Source organism: Geotrypetes seraphini, chromosome 4 (genome assembly GCF_902459505.1).
Source record: "Geotrypetes seraphini chromosome 4, aGeoSer1.1, whole genome shotgun sequence".
NCBI classification, from domain to species: domain Eukaryota; kingdom Metazoa; phylum Chordata; class Amphibia; order Gymnophiona; family Dermophiidae; genus Geotrypetes; species Geotrypetes seraphini.
In genome coordinates, this window is record NC_047087.1 from 202,972,543 (window position 1) to 202,990,796 (window position 18,254).

The following is an 18,254-nucleotide window of genomic DNA, read 5'->3' on the forward strand; positions in this document are numbered from 1 at the left end:
AGTGTGTTTTTTGGACCCAAAATTAATATAGACACTTATTTTCAGGGAAACAAGGTACTACTATTTGTCATTCTATAGCACTGAAAAGCATGCGCAGCTGCTGTACATTTAACATGCAATAGATAATCCCTGCTCAGAAGAGCTAACAATCTAATTTGACAGACAAGACATCTCAGGGTTGGGGAGATTATGGTAGAGGAAATGATACAGTGGATATAGGTATCTGACAGCAGTGAGTGCTTGTGAAGGCCTGTAGAGTATCAAGGCCTATCTATACAGAGGGTAGATAAAACATGTATCGTTCCCCGGACATCAATACTTACATAAACACACATTATGTGACTTTTTTTTTCTTTTTGTAACTAATTACTCCAGTTTCCATAACAACTCAAGAAAACTCTTTCAAAATGTCTTAGTGGAGCTTGTTTCTCTCTATCCCCCCCCCCCCCCCCCCAATCACTTTCAGGAAATCTTGGCTCTTTAAGGTATGCTCACATGGCACTTCTGTAAAGCAGATCAAGAAATACTGTGGGAACTGTCAGAGAAGCTGAAAGGCAGGTCCATGCTGCTGTTGCCCCCCTCCTTGCCCCTCTTTACTAAGTGTACCCTTCTGAACTCGAGGCTCAGGAGAGAATCTCTAAACTGCAGTGTAGGTGCCAAAAGCATTACTCATACAAGCTCTGAGGCACTGTCCATGCAACAGTGGGATACTATAAAAGTCCATGTCTCTGATTGCAAATCAGGAAAGAGCCAGACCTAGCATTAAGGTTCACCCTTCCCCCACAAAAAACTTTTTCTTTTTTTTAAATCTACCTCAGGGTCCTAGAGTTTATGATAAGGATCTCCTGGGAGTGGACTTCTCCTTCAAGAGCACAGCCCGACTCACAGTGCACCAATGGTGCACTTTCTTGCGTGCTAGTGAGCACACCAGCACAGCCTTGCTCAGCCAGCACGGGATTTAAGGCATCGCTTTCATGCTTCCAATAAAAAGGCTCAGCGAGCTTTTGGAAACTAACAAATGACTGATGCAATCCGTTTCAGGCAGAAAGACAGGCACCTGGAGGCGGTGTCCCTCTGTGCTCCTTTTCCGTGTGTGGACCACTTAAAATTCATGACTGCAGATAAAAAATTATGTGCACCGATTCTAGAGTCAAGAAAATTACCCATGTAAAATTCTATGACTGGCATTGTTTAGTTTATTGAAATTTTAATATATCGCCCCTTCAGGAAATTTACACGAATAAAATTACTGTAGGGATAGAGAAAATTCTGCAAGTAAACTACCTGCACATGATAAAGGACCACAGAAAAGACAGCAGGCGGTGGCTGGCAGTAGCAGCACTTTCAATGGCAGCAAAAGTCCCTTCCCAAGAGATACACACTATTTATTTATGTATTCAATTTTCTATACCGTTCTCCCAGGGGAGCTCAGAACAGTTTACATTAATTTTATTCAGGTACTCAAGCATTCTTCCCTGTCTGTCTGGGCGGGCTCACAATCTATCTAATGTACTTGGGGCAATGGGGGGATTAAGTGACTTGCCCAGGGTCACAAGGAGCAGCTTAGGTTTGAACCCACAACCACAGGGTGCTGAGGCTGTAGCTTTAACCATTGCGCCACTCTAGAGATTAAAATGCAGTAAAAGTGAGCCAAGTCTAGGACAATCAAGCCATTGTGACATCACTGATGAGGTTGGCTCATAGACATTAGTGGATTGAGGCTTTATGATGTCACAATACCAGCTCTGGTTATCAGAGGCTGAAGCTTTTCACCCTATTTATTTATTCAGTTTTCCATACCAGAATGATTTACACAAATTTATTCAAGTACTCAAGCATTTTCCCTGTCTGTCCTGGTGGACTCGCAATCTATCTAATGTAACTGGGGCAATGGGGGGATTAAGTGACTTGTCCAGGGTCACAAGGAGCAGCGTGGGTTTGATCTCACAACCTCAGGGTGCCGAGACCGTAGCTTTAACCACTGTGTCACACTCCACTAACATCCATATCTTCCACCTCTGCCCTACATATACATTCCTACTCCTACACTTATATTAACTGTCCAGTAGCTACAGCAGAAACAAACATCCATCTCATACAAAAGCACACATACCTTCCCTTATACTCATCAGTGGAGTGGCCTCCCATTGTAGGTAGTAGAGAATGTGAGTGTGTGTGCGAGTGCGAATGTGTGTCTCTGAATTCAAGAAACCTTGGAACAAGTACTAAGGGACAGATGGCATAGATGTGCAGACTGGATAGGCCATATTGTCTCTACCTGCCTTCATTCTGTATGTTTGCGTTCTTACATACAGTTCCAAACACAAGTCAGGCAGCATTATAGCAAAGCGCTGCTGTTCTGGTATTTTGCTGAAGGGGTAGGTTGGGGGTAAGTATGCCAGTAGTCGTTATGGGCTTTGTCGGGGGGGGGGGGGTTATTATTTTGCTGGGTGTTAGGGGTGGTATAATTGTTGAGGGACAGCAAGATTTTTGGTTAAGTTTTTAACAAGGACATATATCTGATTGTTTGGGTGGGAATGAATGTAGGGTTTTAGGGGAGGATGTGTATTTTATCATTTTGGCCAGGGGAAGGAGGCATGTGCCTAAACCAGTGGGAAATGGAAGTATTCAGAAAGACTGGTGGGGATGAGGGAGAGGTCAAGCTTGCAATCGGTGGTGTTTGTTTGCTTTGGGGTATGTGGGTTAAGGGGTAGGCTGGCCAAGAGCTCTCTCAACCAAAGAATATTTGGACTGCTTGAACAAAGTTACGCAACAAGTATGAGTATATACAGTAGAGTATTTGCTTATCCACACTTTGTTCTTCTCTTAGAATATTTACTTAAGTGCCCTTTAAACTGTAGCTGGTTAACCAACTTTTAAAGCAGCAGCTGCACCATAACTTCTGTATCAAAGATGATGATTTTCAATGTTGTAGATGGGGGAAAATGTTGTATAATTATACTTAAAATGCTTTTTTTTTTTTTTTTTTTTAATGAAATTGAACAAACATCTTAAATGCTTTTTAATTCTATATATTTTCCTAGTCAGTGATTCTATATATTTTCTTGGTCAGTGATTTTTATTTTTTTAAAAATTATTATTTTTTTTTACAGTACATGCAGATTTCTACTTTCCAAGTTACACTTCTCTCTCTGTATACATGGGTTTACTACTCGCAAATTCGGTTATTTGCAGTTTTTTCCTCCAATCCATCCCCCGCCTCCCGGATCTTCCCAGACCTTACCTGGTGGTCTAGTGGTGACGCCGGGAAGGAGCGATCTTCCTACGCTCCTGCCCCGTGCAGAGCCGTCATCAAAAATGGCTGCTGTGAGTTCCCGTGGTCTCACGAGACTACAATGGGCACTCACGGCAAACATTTTTTATGATGGTTCTGCATGGGGCAGGAGCATAGGAAGATCGCTCCTACCACGCTTCACTGCTAGACCACCAGGTAAGGTCTGGGGAGGTCCGGGAGGCAAGAGGGAGGCGGGGGAGAGGTACGGAAGGCAGGAGGGAGGCGGGGGTTGGAAAGAATCAGCCCTAAAAGTTATTTGCGGTTTTTCAATATTCATGCGCTGGCTCTGCCCCTAACCCCCATGTATACTGAGAGAGAAGTGTACTCTGTAGAATTACATCATTAAGGAGCAATTTAAGCAATATTTTAATTTAGTGGTTCATGTGACTCTCGGAGTGGAAGTTGGGCTTTTTTTTATTGGGGGGGGGGGGGGTTAATTTGATTTTATATCCTGTCCTCCCAGAAAAGCCCAGAACATGGGATGAGGATGAGGAACCAAAGTGGACTCCTGCTTGAATAATGGTGAAATCAATGGATTTGGAAGAAGGGATCACAGTATGAGGCTGCAGAGGAGTAATCTAGGACATAGGAAGTATTGCTTCCCAGAGGTGTGGACATAATACAGGAAACACATGGAACCAGTAAAGATGATCTCTTAACAATGGGGAAATGACACAATCACAGGGATTCTTTGGTATTCTGCAGGAAGTTATTTTCTCTGTTCCTCTGTAACCCCCATTTGCAGAATATTAAGCCCTGAAGAAAGAAAGAAAAAGATGCTACAAGAAGTAAATTGAGGGGTACTAGTGCTATTTTTCATTTTTATAGTGCTGAAAGATGAACACAGTGCTGTACATTTAACTTGCAATAACAGTCCCTGCTCAGAAGAGCTTACAATCTAATTTGTCAGACAAGACATATAGGGTTGGGATATAGAGCAGAGTTCTGCTCATCAGAGTAATACTTTTTAACTTGCGGCATGAGTAGCTTTAGGGGTAGGCAAGAACTGACAAATATTTCAGCATGTGCAAAATGCTGCAGCATGGTTGGTAATGAATGTGGGATACCAATACTGTGTCACTCTACTAAAGTGTTTACACTGGTATCAAGGTCCCAAAAGAAGCCAATTTAAAATACTTTTTTTTTTTTTTTTAGTTCATACGACATATTCAAGAAAAGCTCCAGCCTTACTGCAACTTCTTGTAATCCGAGTTCCTCACAGAAGGGTTTATTTGTGTGCCCGTGGCTTCCATTCCATCTGTAGAAACGGCAATCAAAGTATTTGAAACTGTGGCCTCTTGGCTATGGAACTGATTGCCAATTGGCAAAAGGCAAGAATGAGATCTGATGACGTTTCAGGAGTCCTTAAGGCTTGGCTTTTTGACAAGGGGGAGCAGTGGTCTAGTGGTTAGAGCTGCTGCTTCAGCACTCTGAGTTTTGAGAGTTCAATCCCAGTCTCCTCCCTGTGACTCTGGGCAAGTCACCTAACTCTCCATTGTCCCAGATACAGATAGGGAAAATACCAGTACCTGATTAGATAAAGACAGATTGTTCACCCTCTCCAAGGCAGGGAGAATGAGAGGGCACTCTCTAAAGTTAAAAGGGGATAGATTCCGTACAAACGTAAGGAAGCTCTTCTTCACCCAGAGAGTGGTGGAAAACTGGAACGCTCTTCCGGAGGCTGTTATAGGGGAAAACACCCTCCAGGGATTCAAGACAAAGTTAGACAAGTTCCTGCTGAACTGGAAAGTACGCAGGTAGGGACGGTCTCAGTTAGGGCTCTGGTCTTTGACCCAGGGGCCGCCACGGGAGCGGACTGCTGGGCACGATGGACCACTGGTCTGACCCAGCAGTAGCAATTCTTATGTTCTTACTTTGGATGAATCTCTTCATTAAAAGGCAGTTAATAAATCTAAATAAATAAAATCATTATTTAAAAGTAATTACAGTATTTTGCTACTGTATAACTGATTGCTCTACACCCTGATGCCATTAGAAAATTATGTAAAAAAAATAATAAAAGTTTCATTTATTCCATTTTCTCTCCATTATAAGTAGAACTTTTATAAAGGGTGATAACTATAATTATAGTTTTTTTTTGTATGCTTGTCAGTATTTTGTTGTATTTAAGTTTCACTCGGGTCACAAATTGTATTTTTACAAAGACAGTAAAACCTTGTATTGCGAGTAACTTGGTGTGCGAGTGTTTTGCAAAGACGAGCAAAATGTTTTATTAAATTTTTACTTGATAAGCGAGTGAAGTCTTGCAATACGAGTACGAGCCGATGGTTCTCTTTCTGACATTGCGGGAGTGTAGTGACTGTTCTAAACAAGCGAGGTCTTGCAATACATAGTGTAAGTTGTCTTGCACAATAACCCTCACCCTGTCTTCTCTCAAGTTTTTGGATTGTGGAATGAATCGTTTGAGTTTCCATTATTTCTTATGGGGAAATTCGCTTTGATATACGAGTGTTTTGGATTACAAGCATGTTTCCGGAATGAATTATGCTCGCAAACCAAGGTTTTACTGTACTGTATTGGATTAGGGATGTTTTTATTGCATATATTGTTATAGCAAGCCATGGGCACTAATATTAAAAGAAAAAAGAATGATGGTGATGATTTCTGCAGGTCAGGAACATGAGCAGATTAGCTAAGTCTAGTACCTAAGACCCTGCCTTCAGCTTTTGCTGCCAAATCAATAAATCACAGAGCTACCTGTGTCTGTTAGTGAAATTTCCCATACAGAAATGCATATACAGGGCAATTCCAACTCTTAAAATCTAGGGAAACCGCAGATAAAATGCTACACAGTTTATTCCTTGGCAAAATAATTTTTGTGAAGGAAACCACAATGCTTTTAAACTGAGCTGCATTTAAACATTTTTGTAACAATTACAAAGAAGACTAGAATTGGATGCCAACATAAGTCTGCATTTTATGTCCCTCACCAAGCTGCCTACCTAACTTCTAAGCCTCTTCCCTCCTCCAGCTTATGCTCTTCTTCCACCTTTATCCTCAAAACTATACTCTCCCCCATTCCCCCAAACCTGCTTGCTCTAGTTAATACTCTCAGTTGACCTCTATTTTTTTGGGTTTTGGCTTACACTTCCCAGCTACTCCTATAATCTCTTCACTGCCTCAACCTAGGCACAAAAGGGGATCAGCGCCACTAGCTCAGTTCCTCACAATAGCAGCAGTTCTCTTTGGCTGCAAAGGTGGCAAGTCTTCGAACCTGAAACTCCTGGCCCCCCTTTTATTGTCAATGTGCTGTAGGGGACAGAAGTGACTCTCCATCCTTCCTTCCCTCCTACCCTCCCCCCCCCCCCCCGTGCCTTATTCATGATGAAGTGGCAGTTGCTTCCTTTCCCTTCCCAAACACAAACTGGGTCAGAGACCACTGCTCACCAGCAGAAACCACAAGTCTCTGAGCATCTCCTTCCAAGCTTTTTCTTAGTGTGCCTATCTAAGGGTCCTTCCCTTGGACGTCAATAGCACAGGCACATGAACAATGAGACAAACACCTAAGTACATCTGACAACACAAAAACATGATAAACAGGTCTGAATATGAAATTCAACTAATCCTCAAATGTTGCTCATTATCCAGATACGTTATTGTATGCAGGACTGTGGAGTTGGTAGATAAATCCTTCGACTCCGACTCCTCAGTTTCTGGTAGCCACGACTCCAACTCCAGGTACCCAAAATTATCTCCGACTCCTCGACTCCAACTCCAACTCCACAACCCTGGCAGGGCTGTGGAGTTGTAGATAAATCCTTCAACTCTGACTCCTCAGTTTCTGGTACCCACAACTCCGACTCCAGTACCCAAAATTGTCTCCATCTCGCCCTGTGTTCACTGACCCCGTTGCACCCCCACAAAGTTCAGAAAACGTACATACCTGCCTCCGGAACATCAGCACATGGCATAGTAGAGCTGCACGAGGGTGGCTTAAGTATTCTGGGGAGTGGGCTAATGAACCATAGAGAGGAGGACCCAGGCCCATAAGCCACTCTAACCGCTGCATTCATAGTGGAAAATGTGAGTCCACCCAAAAAAACCAAAACCCTACTGTACTGCTATATAGTTGCCACCTGTAGCCATAAGGGCTGTTGGGGTTGTAGACAGATGGGTATAATAGGTTTTAGGGGGGGGCTTACCATAACCTATCGGGAGGTATGGCGAGATGTTTATGTGGCAAAGAATGCAGGCCATCTCCCAGCCATGAGACCTTTCCTTAACCATGTCCTGCTCACAAGGCAACAGAAGTTACCTTTTGATGAGACAGGGAAAGCCCCTGGGCAAGCTGAAGTCTACCTGCATTAATCACCAGTAAAGACATGCAAGTCTGCAGGACCTAGAGGTGAGGGATGTAGAAGGAAATGCCAGACCTGCAGGGAGGGAGGAAGGGAAGTGGGCAGGCAGACAGACAAAGAAATATTGGATCAGCAGAGAATGGGGAAGGAGGGGGGCAGAGAGGTAGAGCAGAGGAAGGGCCTGTCCTACAACCTGACCTCCTGCGGTGTCCTCAACCAGTGGAAGAAGTAAACTGAAGATAGTGCAGTGCTCTTCAATACAAGTCCCACATCTGGCCATAAAAAAAAAAAAAAAATTTTAACAGCAGGAGCTAATAAAGATGTATTTGGGGACTGTCACTGTCCCACAAGCCTTACACTGAAGAACAGTGATACAGGGATTACACTGACTTTTGATTATAATTTGTTTTTAAACTTTGCATTTGAATAAAAATTTGTATATGTCCTACTTCTAGTACTGTTTATTTGGTTTTTTGACTGTTCCAATAGTTGTGGCTTCTCTTTTGTATGTATAGAAACATAGTTCTTTATTTTTTTTATATAAATCTTTATTCATTTTTAAATCTTACATCAAGTGAATTATAAATAATACAACAATTTTCACAAATCACAACATAGTTCTAATACATCTAAGAATGCCTTTATTTTTTTTTCAATTTTGCTTGAGCTGTCAATTAGAGAATGAAACCGGGACAAACTTTTCCCTGTCCCCGCAGGAATTCAATTTCCATATCCCATCCCCGCGAGTTTTGTCGCTGCCCCTGCCCCATTCCTATAAGCTCTGCCTGAATCACCCAAGCCTCAAACACACCAGATTTTGAAGTGTTTAAAGCTTGTGCAGATGAGGACAGAGCTTGAAGGAATGGAGCAGGGACAGGAAAAGAACTCGTTGGGAAAACGAGTGCTGCTGTCAATTATGGAATTATTTCAATAAGGCAGCCTTGGTGAGACTGTCTTTGCTCTGCTAATAATCATATCTAAGTCACTTTAACATTCTCGTTCTGGACCTTCCCTTAAAGACAGTGTACCAATTTTAGTTTATTCAAAATGCCACTGCCTGTGTATTGTCAGGATCCAATTATAGAGAGAGTATAAACTCTTATCCTGAAGAGCTGTCACTAGCTACCACTCCTTTTTTGGCCATCATTTAAGACCCTCATCCTAACCTTTAAAGTTCTAAATAGCCAACACCTATATCAATGTCCAAAGATATAATGTAGGCAGAACCTGTTGCTGATGGCTTGAACTATTAAAGGAAGTTAAAATAGATTCCAGATTGGTAACCTGGAAGAAAAATCACCAGTGTACCCCAAGGCTCTGTCTTGGGCTCTCTCCTGTTCTCCCTATATACCCGCTCTCTTGACACACTGATCTTCTCCCATGGTTTTCAATATCACCTTTATGATGACGACTCTTAAATCTACCTCTCCACACTAGTGCTGCCCGATTCAGGGAGAAAAGTTTCGATTCGATTCAGCCTACTAAATCGATTTTTCAATTCGATTTTCCCACCCAATCGAGCATTTTCTTTCAAACATCTTGTAGTCTTTCCACCCACCCCACCCAACACTACTTTGCCCTCTCCAACCCCACACCAGTGTTGTGATGTAAACAAAATTTTAAAAAATACTTCTCTCTTGTTAGGTCCTAACTCACGCTCGCTGTCCAACACCAGCTCAGGCTGGATACATATTTCAAATCTGACATATTGTAATCACAAAATAGAAAATAAAATTTTTTCTTCTACCTTTCACTGCCATATCCAACATTTGTTTCTTTCCCGCTGTCTACCATCTCTCTCTCTCTCTCCCCCTGACTTGTGCCCTGGGTCAAACCTATTTCCCTCCATGCAGCATCTATCCTTTCCTCCCCTCCATCATGTGCAACATTTCTTTCTCTCCCTATGCACCATCTCTCTCTGCCCTCCACCCTATATTAACACTTCTTCCTCTCTCTCTTCTCCATGCATGTTTCCCTCCCCTCCACATATGCAGGATTTCTCCGTTCTGACATATATCCAAGACTTCCTAAAGAAGCAGCAGCGCTCAAACGGGTTGCTTCGTGGCCTGCCCCACTAGGGCTTCCCTCTGCCATGTCACGTAGCATCTTCCACCCACACACCACCAGTCTCTCTTCCCAATCCTTTTTCCTGCGCAATTGGCTCAGCTTTTTCCTCCTGTGTCTCCCACACCCTTTATCCCATTCCCTTCTCTCTTCCGTCTCCTCCTTTCCTATCACTTTTATTATTATTAAGTTTCAAGTTTTATTAAAAGATATAATTGCCTATCAATGAATTTCTAGGCAAATTACAAGTATAGGTAAAAACAATACAAATACTTCCTTTCTTCCACCCCTTCATCCCACATGCCCTCTTTCCTGTTCCATTTTCCTCTCTTTCTTCCTTTCTTGCTTCTAACACCCTACTCTCTGCCCAACCCACTAATTCATCATGCCCTCACTCTTCCTCTCCTTTTTACCCCAACTCTTCCCATCCTGACCACCACCTTGCACTCCCCTTTACCCTATCCTCTCTCATTTCCAAATTCCCTCTTTACCCTCATCCCCTCTTTTCTGCTTTTGCCCATTCCCTCTCATCTTCCCATTATGATCTCTTACTTTTCCTCCACTTTTTGCCCCATCCTTTTTCTCTTCCTCTCTTGTCCCCCAAACTCCTCTATCTCTAACCCTCAACAAGCCAAACACATATGTTAAAATACCTTGTTTCTCCTACTTCATGTGTGGCCTTCTGTTTCTTTTCTTAAATACCATTGGCCAGGGACATATGATATTCTGGGAGTGACAAGCAGTTAGTGATAGTGGGCTCAGGGCTCCCCCAGCTCTCAATGAGGATACAGCACTGTAGAATAGGAGATGGGTTGTTGAGGCCAACAACGTGCTTGATTTTAAGAAAAAATGGGATAAACATGTGGGTTCACTTCGAGGAAGTGCTTAGGGGGAGGGTTCTTCGAGTGGGCAGACTTGTTGGGCCGATGGCCCTTTTCTGCCATCATACTCTATGTTTCTATGGAGGAGCAGGGGTAGGCTCTCAGCGAGGACGTGACACTGTGGGTGTAAGGCCAGCATGACTGGCAGTAGTATCAGGACTCCAAGACCTCAGTGAGGACATGGTGCTGCAGGTTTACAGCAGTGCTGGTAGGCTCAGGGCTGTCAATGTTCAACAGAATGTAGTCCCGCAGCTTCAAGACAGACATGGAGGACTGTCAGCGCACTTAGGATTCCTGAAATAATCACATTACTGCATCCTGAGTATGGCATATGGATAGCAGCAGAGAAGACATGAAACGGCTCCCTTTGGCCTACATGCTGTGCCTCCTGTGCTTGCCTGTGACTGTGCTGCTTAAGTCAAATCTGCTGATCTGCTCCTGTTTGGTGCCAACATGCACAGATTGAACTGGGAAGAACACCCCCCCCCACCCAAGAAGGTAATTAGGACCTTAGGACCAGGGATTCACTGAACACCTTGAAGGCCCTGATTGCATACTACTGAGTGTGCTTCAGTTTGATCATGCTATAGTTTTTTTTTGAGATCTGGAGAGCCCGAGAAGATATGATTTATCCAGAGAGCGGGATGCTTAGTCCTGTTTGGGAGGACAGATGCAAAATTATAATGTCTCTGCCTAAAGGAAGGTAAGATGTGGCAGGACTGCATACGAACTGCAGGGGTTAGCCGTGTAAGGCAGAATTCACAAATTGGTGCCTCTGTGGTATTTGATATCTAGATCTGTGGAAGAATGATACCAAAATAGGAAAGTATCTGCATTAGTGGCAGTAAAAAGAGGGCCCAATTTTGGGACAGCCAAATCTAGTTCAATAATAAAATCACTAGTGTCCATATTAACCCTTTCTGGAAGGGTTCAAGGTCTAGACTGAGGGTAAAAATCCTACTAAGATTATTTTCACACCAACTAGAGCCCTCTTCAATCCCCTCCTCCACCCTGAAATACTGAAATAGGTCATACCAAGAACAGAAAGCACACTACATCTTCAGCTCTAGCTACTAGCTGCCTAAAGAGCCAGAAAACACACTTTGGCAGTAAGAGAAACAGCAGTACAGTCAAACCTCGGTTTTCGAGTACCACGGGGTTTGTGAGTGTTTTGCAAGACGAGCAAAACATTTTCGCAAATCGTGACTCGCAAAAACAAGACAATACATCACATGCGAGCATTCTGAATGAAAGGCATTTTAAAATTCTGGTCCTTAGCAACCGGTCTATTTGCCCTGGTTACCGCCATGTTGTACAGTTCTGAAGAAGCAGTCATTTGCTGTCAGGTACATTTAGCTTTGAAAGGAACTAGAAAACGAAGAGCAGGAAATATTAATGAAAGAGTAATCTCACTATAAGTCTTCTGTATGGGACAAGCACATGATGTAATCTCTGCTAAAAGTAACACATGACTACAAGGTCTTCAAAATCCCAACCTCTGCCCCCCCCACCACCACCACCACATATGAAAATATGCTCTTAATTATTCCTATCCAGCTGAACTCCCCTTGGATTTCAGGCCATGCACTCTCAACCCTGCTATAATTTGTTCGGTCCAGTAAATGGTATGTGGTCCATCATGTATGTTCTCTTGAGAATACTTAAAAGACATATCCTATCATCTCCAATCTCTCCCATCCTCATCAATTCAATGACAAAAGCCTCCCTGTTGAGAGCCACTGTAAGAGACACAAATTCTCTCTCCTCTAGCCGTCCTGTTCTGGGCTGACGGTAGCAGGAGCTTAGAAAAGACCACAACAGTGTACAGTGCCGACCTCCTGGAAATGAGGATGAGAAAACAGAACTGTGTGTGAGATTGATGCAGAGATCAGATGTAATTAAGGCAAGACCTCTTACACTGTGGAATTGCTCCAGAAGCCTGGAGGCAAGCCACAACCTGAAAAGCAGAGACTGAAAGAAAGCACACACACATACAGTGCTGATTCTACTGATGCTCCAAAATGAATAAAGAAAAACGTGATCCTCTAGCAAAGTGCATACATCTTCCTTGAATTGTCTGCTTCTCTCAGCTTCCACAAAGCTTCTCAGCAAACACGCACAGCTAAGGATGGCAACCATTATTTCTCTGGATACATACAGGGTATGAAAGCAGCGCAAGAAGCCATGCACATGAAATGCGACTCCAATTCACGTATGGCCCAAAGAGTTCTTGAACCACCATCCATCAACAGCTCTCATTCTAGACTGGCAGAGTTATGGTTTTGTTCTTTGCCTAACCTAAACGCCACTGATCAGGAAACCAGCAGAAGACACACACATGAGCATGTTTGTGGTCAAAGTAGAATTCAATCTGCCCCCCCCCCAAAAAAAAATAAAAAAAAGAACATACAAGGGCAAAATACTAGACTAGTCAAGGGGTAGGCAATTCCAGTCCTCAAGAGCCGGAGCCAGGTCAGGCTTTCAGGATATCCACAATAAATATGCATGAGATAGATCTGCATCTCAAATCCATCTCATACATAGTCATTGTGCATATCCTGAAAACCTGACCTGGCTCCGGCTTGAGGACCAGAATTGCTTACCCCTGGACTAGACCATCAAGCCATTTAACAGCTGCTATACAGTTAAAATTTGGCACAGTGTCTACCCTGTTCCTTTACCTCTAAAGAATGGGAGATCATCTGTGCGAAGATGGGCAAGGCATCAACTTGCGCCCTTATACAGGAGAATGCCTATAAAGTATTGAGTCGTTGGTATTATACCCCAGAGAGGCTGCATAAGATATATATTCAGGTGTCGGCCACATGTTGGCGGTGCCACTCCGCAGTGGACACTTTTTTGCATATCTGGTGGGAGTGTCTAGTGTTAGTACCGTGTTGGTGGGCAGTGATGGGATCTTTGGCGCACACACTGGGGTTCCTCTTGCTGTTACTCCCCAAACCTGCTTACTGGGGATGTCTAATATATGCGAGACCAGATGGCAAACCAGGGTTATGCGTATGGGATTGGCGGCGATTAAATGTCTCATAGCTGCTTACTGGAAACAGTCCCTGGTACCTGATATAAGTGAATGGAAAGTGAAACTATCATTAATGGGGAAAATGGAATTATGTGTGGCTAAACGTAGAGGATATTATTTGCAATCGGTGAAAACCTGGAACATTATTATTCAGAAATATGGGGGAATGCTTGATCCTGTTGTTGTCCTTTGTAGATAGGGGGGGAAGAGGATATTATTGGGGACAGCAAGTAATGGCTGTCTTGTTCTTATACTGTTTATTGTTGACATTTGATGTTCTAGCAATATGGATGGTGTTCATTTTGAGCTGTATGATATATTTGCAATGTTTGAAAAATCAATAAAAAATTAAAATAAAAAAAATTCGTCACAGTGAACACCAAGAGGACAAAGAGCAAAATACCCTACCTCAGTCACACCTCTTTAGTTTGAGTGTTTATTTTTCCTGTGATATATTGTGGTGCTTTTCTAATTCATATTGATTTTTTATTTGTAAACTGCTTTGGTCTGCAAGTCAGTTGACAGCAGCATGTCAAGAATAAAATAACACAACTATTGACAGCTCACGAGGACAGGGAGTGAAGGCCAAAGGCCTAGATATTTTATGATCGAATAAGTGAGAGAGAAATGGAATTATATATTAAATATAAGGTAGATAGATGAAGCAGCTGAATCAATCTCTCCTGGCTTAAGGAGTGCCACTTGCCTTAAGGTACAAAGCAAGCATTATTTGACCAACAAGGAAACCACCAGTGCTTTCCATAGCAAGCATATCCAGACCAGGAGAAGCTGCGCGAGGGGGGGGGGGGGGTTAATAAAAGAGAGCAGGAAGGGCCAGTGGTGTAGTGAGGGTGAGTGGCAGCCGAGGCATTGAAGCCCTTCTCCCGCCTTCTTCCCTGCCCTGCCCCCCCTCTGGCGGATGCACACACCCCACACCCCTTCCCGGTACCTTTTTATCTTCAGCACAAGCAGCCATGAACTTACTGCCCGTGTCGGCTTCGGCGCTTTCTCCGACATCAGAGAGCGCCGAAGTGGGCAAGTTTGTGGCTGCTCGCACCAAAATTAAAAAGGTATGGGGGGAGGGAAAGGGAAGGAGCGCGCGTGGGGCAGGGGGAGGAATGGAAAGGGGTGGAGAGCAGGAAGGGTGCCAGCGTCCCAAGGAAGACCTGGGGTGGACTGCCCCCCCTCCCTCCTCACTACACCACTGGGAAGGGCAAAGCTGCAGACTATCGCAGGGGAAGTGAAAGCTCAGCCTCCTGCTAGCCACTAGGGCAGGCCTGCACAACTTCGACCCTTGTCAGGCCAGGTTTTCAGGATTTCCCCAATGAGCATGCATGAGATCTATTTGCATGTACTGCTTTCAATGCATATTCAATGGGGAAATCCCGAAAACCTGACTGGATTTGGCCCTCAAGGACCGGAGTTGAGCAGGCCTGCACTAGGGGTTTAGGGAGAAATAAAAAACAGGACAGACAGTAAACATCAGACTACCACTAATCTCACGGCTGCATAATTTTAAGGTTCTCTTTGCAATACTATCAATGTCGCTGCCTGAATTCAGGAACAGAAAATAACCTGGTATAAACTCATCTCTGGAAGAAGGGAGTAACAAATCTGCCATTTTAGAAAATTGACCCACAAGTGTGGGATTAGGGAAGGAGAAATCAGATTTGCTATCCCCCTCTGTCTTCTACAAGGCATGTTCTCATAGGGTGTCCCTCCTCCCAGCATGGGGTAAACATATGCATAAGGAATTTACAGATCAATTTATCCTTCTCGGACAGAGTGGAATATCTTCTGCTTGTAAATGCAGCAGCTGCGCCTCTGTCACGAGTCAAACTTGGCACAGTCATAACTGAGTTTCTTGAGCCTATCGAGAAGCAGAGAGAAAAAAAGACCAAGACAGGCAGGCCTGAGATGTTCAACAGTTAAAATAACCCTCTTTCTCTTACTCTATAGAGAGGTTTTTGGGACACACCCAGCCCAGCCAGGTTTTCTGGATACCCACAATGAATACGCAAGAGATCAGCACAGAACAGAGATACTGCAGTTAAATTTATCCAATGCATATTCACTGTGGGCATTCTGAAAACCTGATTGGCTGGGTGCGTCCCAAGAACTGAATTGAGAACCACTGCTGTACAGTGATTTCTTCACTCTGTATGCTTTGCCCTAAAAAGAAGCTATTGAGACAAAACTGTGACATTAAAAAAAAAATATCTCCAAAGGATTGATACTGCCCATAAAGCAGCTAGATTACAAGAGGCAGAAAATGTATCCCTGCAGACTTCTGTTACTGCCAAGAAACTGTTTCTCCTGGCCTCTGGTTGCTACAATGAACCACCACTCTGCCAAAAACTCCTGAGGTGTTTTGGTCCCTTTTTCTTCCCATCCTTTAGAAATTCACCTAAGAATATGGGAGGAGATAGGACTGCAATATCAGTTAGTAGCCAGTCCACCATCAAACCATCTGATGCAGTGTCTGAAAACTTGGTAAGTGACTCAGATCTAGGCAGGAGCTGAAGAGCTGGCAAGAGCAGAGGTAGAAACAGAATTGTGGAGCCTTTGTCCTCTCCCGTATAGACTACTGCAACACGCTCACTGCAAAACACTTCCATTCACTTCAATAAGTACAAAATGCTGCCATTCAACTCCTGAAGAACCTCCACATACGAGACCTGATCGCCCTGGCGTTGGGCACTTCCCACTGGCTGTCAATTGACAAACGATGTATATTCAAAGGCCTAGTAATGGTCCTCCAAACTCTTCCATGACATGGTGCCGGCTTATATGGCCTCCAAACTTCTGCCCTATGCCCTGAATCGACTGCTCCACTCGCAAGGTGAAAAGCGATTATGCGCGCCGACAGAACAAGCCCTCAGCCTTAAGAACACCTGAAAAAGATCTTGCTCGCACTACATACCATGCCTCTGGAACAAATTGTCTACCCGCATAAGATCATTAGAAAACCTACTGAACTTCATGAAGGCAATAAAAGCTCACCTCTTTCCCAACCCTCTATGAGATTGAGCCAAATTCCTCAATCCTTCTGACAAAGTGCCCGATCCTCCACTATCTCAAATCTAATATGCTATCTAATCTAATCTAATCTAAACCCCGCGCTGCTCCTTGTGACCCTGGGCAAGTCACTCAGTCCTCCATAGCCCCAGGTACGTTAGATAGATTGTAAGCCCACCGGGACAGATAGGGAAAATGCTTGAGTACCTGATTGTAAAAAACCACTTAGATAACCTTGATAAGTGGTATATCAAATCCTAATAAACTTGAAACTATGTGCTTCGTCTTATGTCTGACCACATCATGTTTTCTCATACAATGTTCTTCCACACTCTGTCATACTACTCGCCATCTTTTGTCCTACTGTTGTCGTTAGGTGCCATCCACTCGTGCTCCAGTCCTAGTGACCTGATGAATTGCGGATCTAAAAAAGAAAATCGGTTTAGTGCTAGTCCGGAAAGGTCCTCCAGCATCATCCCCATGGTTGTTTTCAACGTGTCCAGCCATCTGATTGCAGGTCACCCTCTTCACCTGGTTCCTTCGATCTTCCCAAACATGATGTCCTATTATACTATATTTGGAAAGTAGAAAACAACACAGCAAAAGAGACTCTGGTGCCCAATCAATCACTTTTATTTTATAAAAGTAATTGGGCATCAGAGTCTCCTTTGCTGTGTTGTTTCCTACTTTCAGTTTTGGGAAGGTGTCATCTCCTGTTTCCTTTGGACAACTATACTATATGCCATATTTACCATATTATGTTTGCCACACTGTCTACCATACTTCAATCTCTCATGCCATGTCTGCCACACAACGTTTGCTGCGCCATGACTTCTATGCTATATTTCATCACGCATGCTTGCCTTATCAATATGTTACTCATGCTTTGTAATACTGTGCTCACCATACCATGATTGTCATATTATGTTTTACCATGCTTTGTTAACCAAGTTTTGCGATCCCTGTCAGAAAATGTTTGCCAAGCTATCTCTTACCATACTATGCCTGAGAGTGTAGCGCAGGGGTTGGATCTGTAGCCTCGGGACCTGGGGTTGTGGTTTCTGACACGCACTGCTCCTTTTGACTCTGGGCAGATCACATGGTTCCCCAATGCCCCGGATATATTAGATAGATTGTGAGCCTACCGGGACAGACAGGGAAAAATGCTTGAACTCCTGAATAAATTCATGTAAACCATTCTCAGCTCCCCTGGGAGAATAGTATAGAAAATAAAATCTGAAGCTGCTTAGGGTTGCCAAAAATCCACCTTGTCCAAGACTCAGCATCAGGCAATCCATACTGCAAAACCTAACAGGCAAGTCTGTATTCAAAATTAACGACCTTCTTGAACAGAAAACTAAACTCCATCTCTTTAAAAAGTATTCTTTTAGAATTGCCACAACTTCATATCATCAAGTCCCCCCCCCCCCAAATCCCCCACCACCAGAAGCCAGGGAAGTAGGAGGGGAATCATGTCAGGTGGCAAGCCGCATAGCAGCTGCAGGAAGCAAGAGGCTGACATCAGCTCCAGCACTTGCTGGGAACTTATCATAACAATGAAGTTGCCTCTCCTCCGTTACAAGACCTTTTAGGGTGATGGCAGTTTAGCAGCTTCAGCACAGGAGCTGGCAGTGAGG

At 43.7% G+C, this 18,254-nt stretch overlaps 1 protein-coding gene across 12 annotated transcripts in view; it reads right to left on the bottom strand.

The window, feature by feature from the left end:
• CAMK2G (calcium/calmodulin dependent protein kinase II gamma) overlaps nt 1-18,254 on the bottom strand; it is a 543,897-nt gene that overhangs the window by 389,410 nt on the left and 136,233 nt on the right. The gene's annotated exons all lie outside the window — the stretch shown is intronic.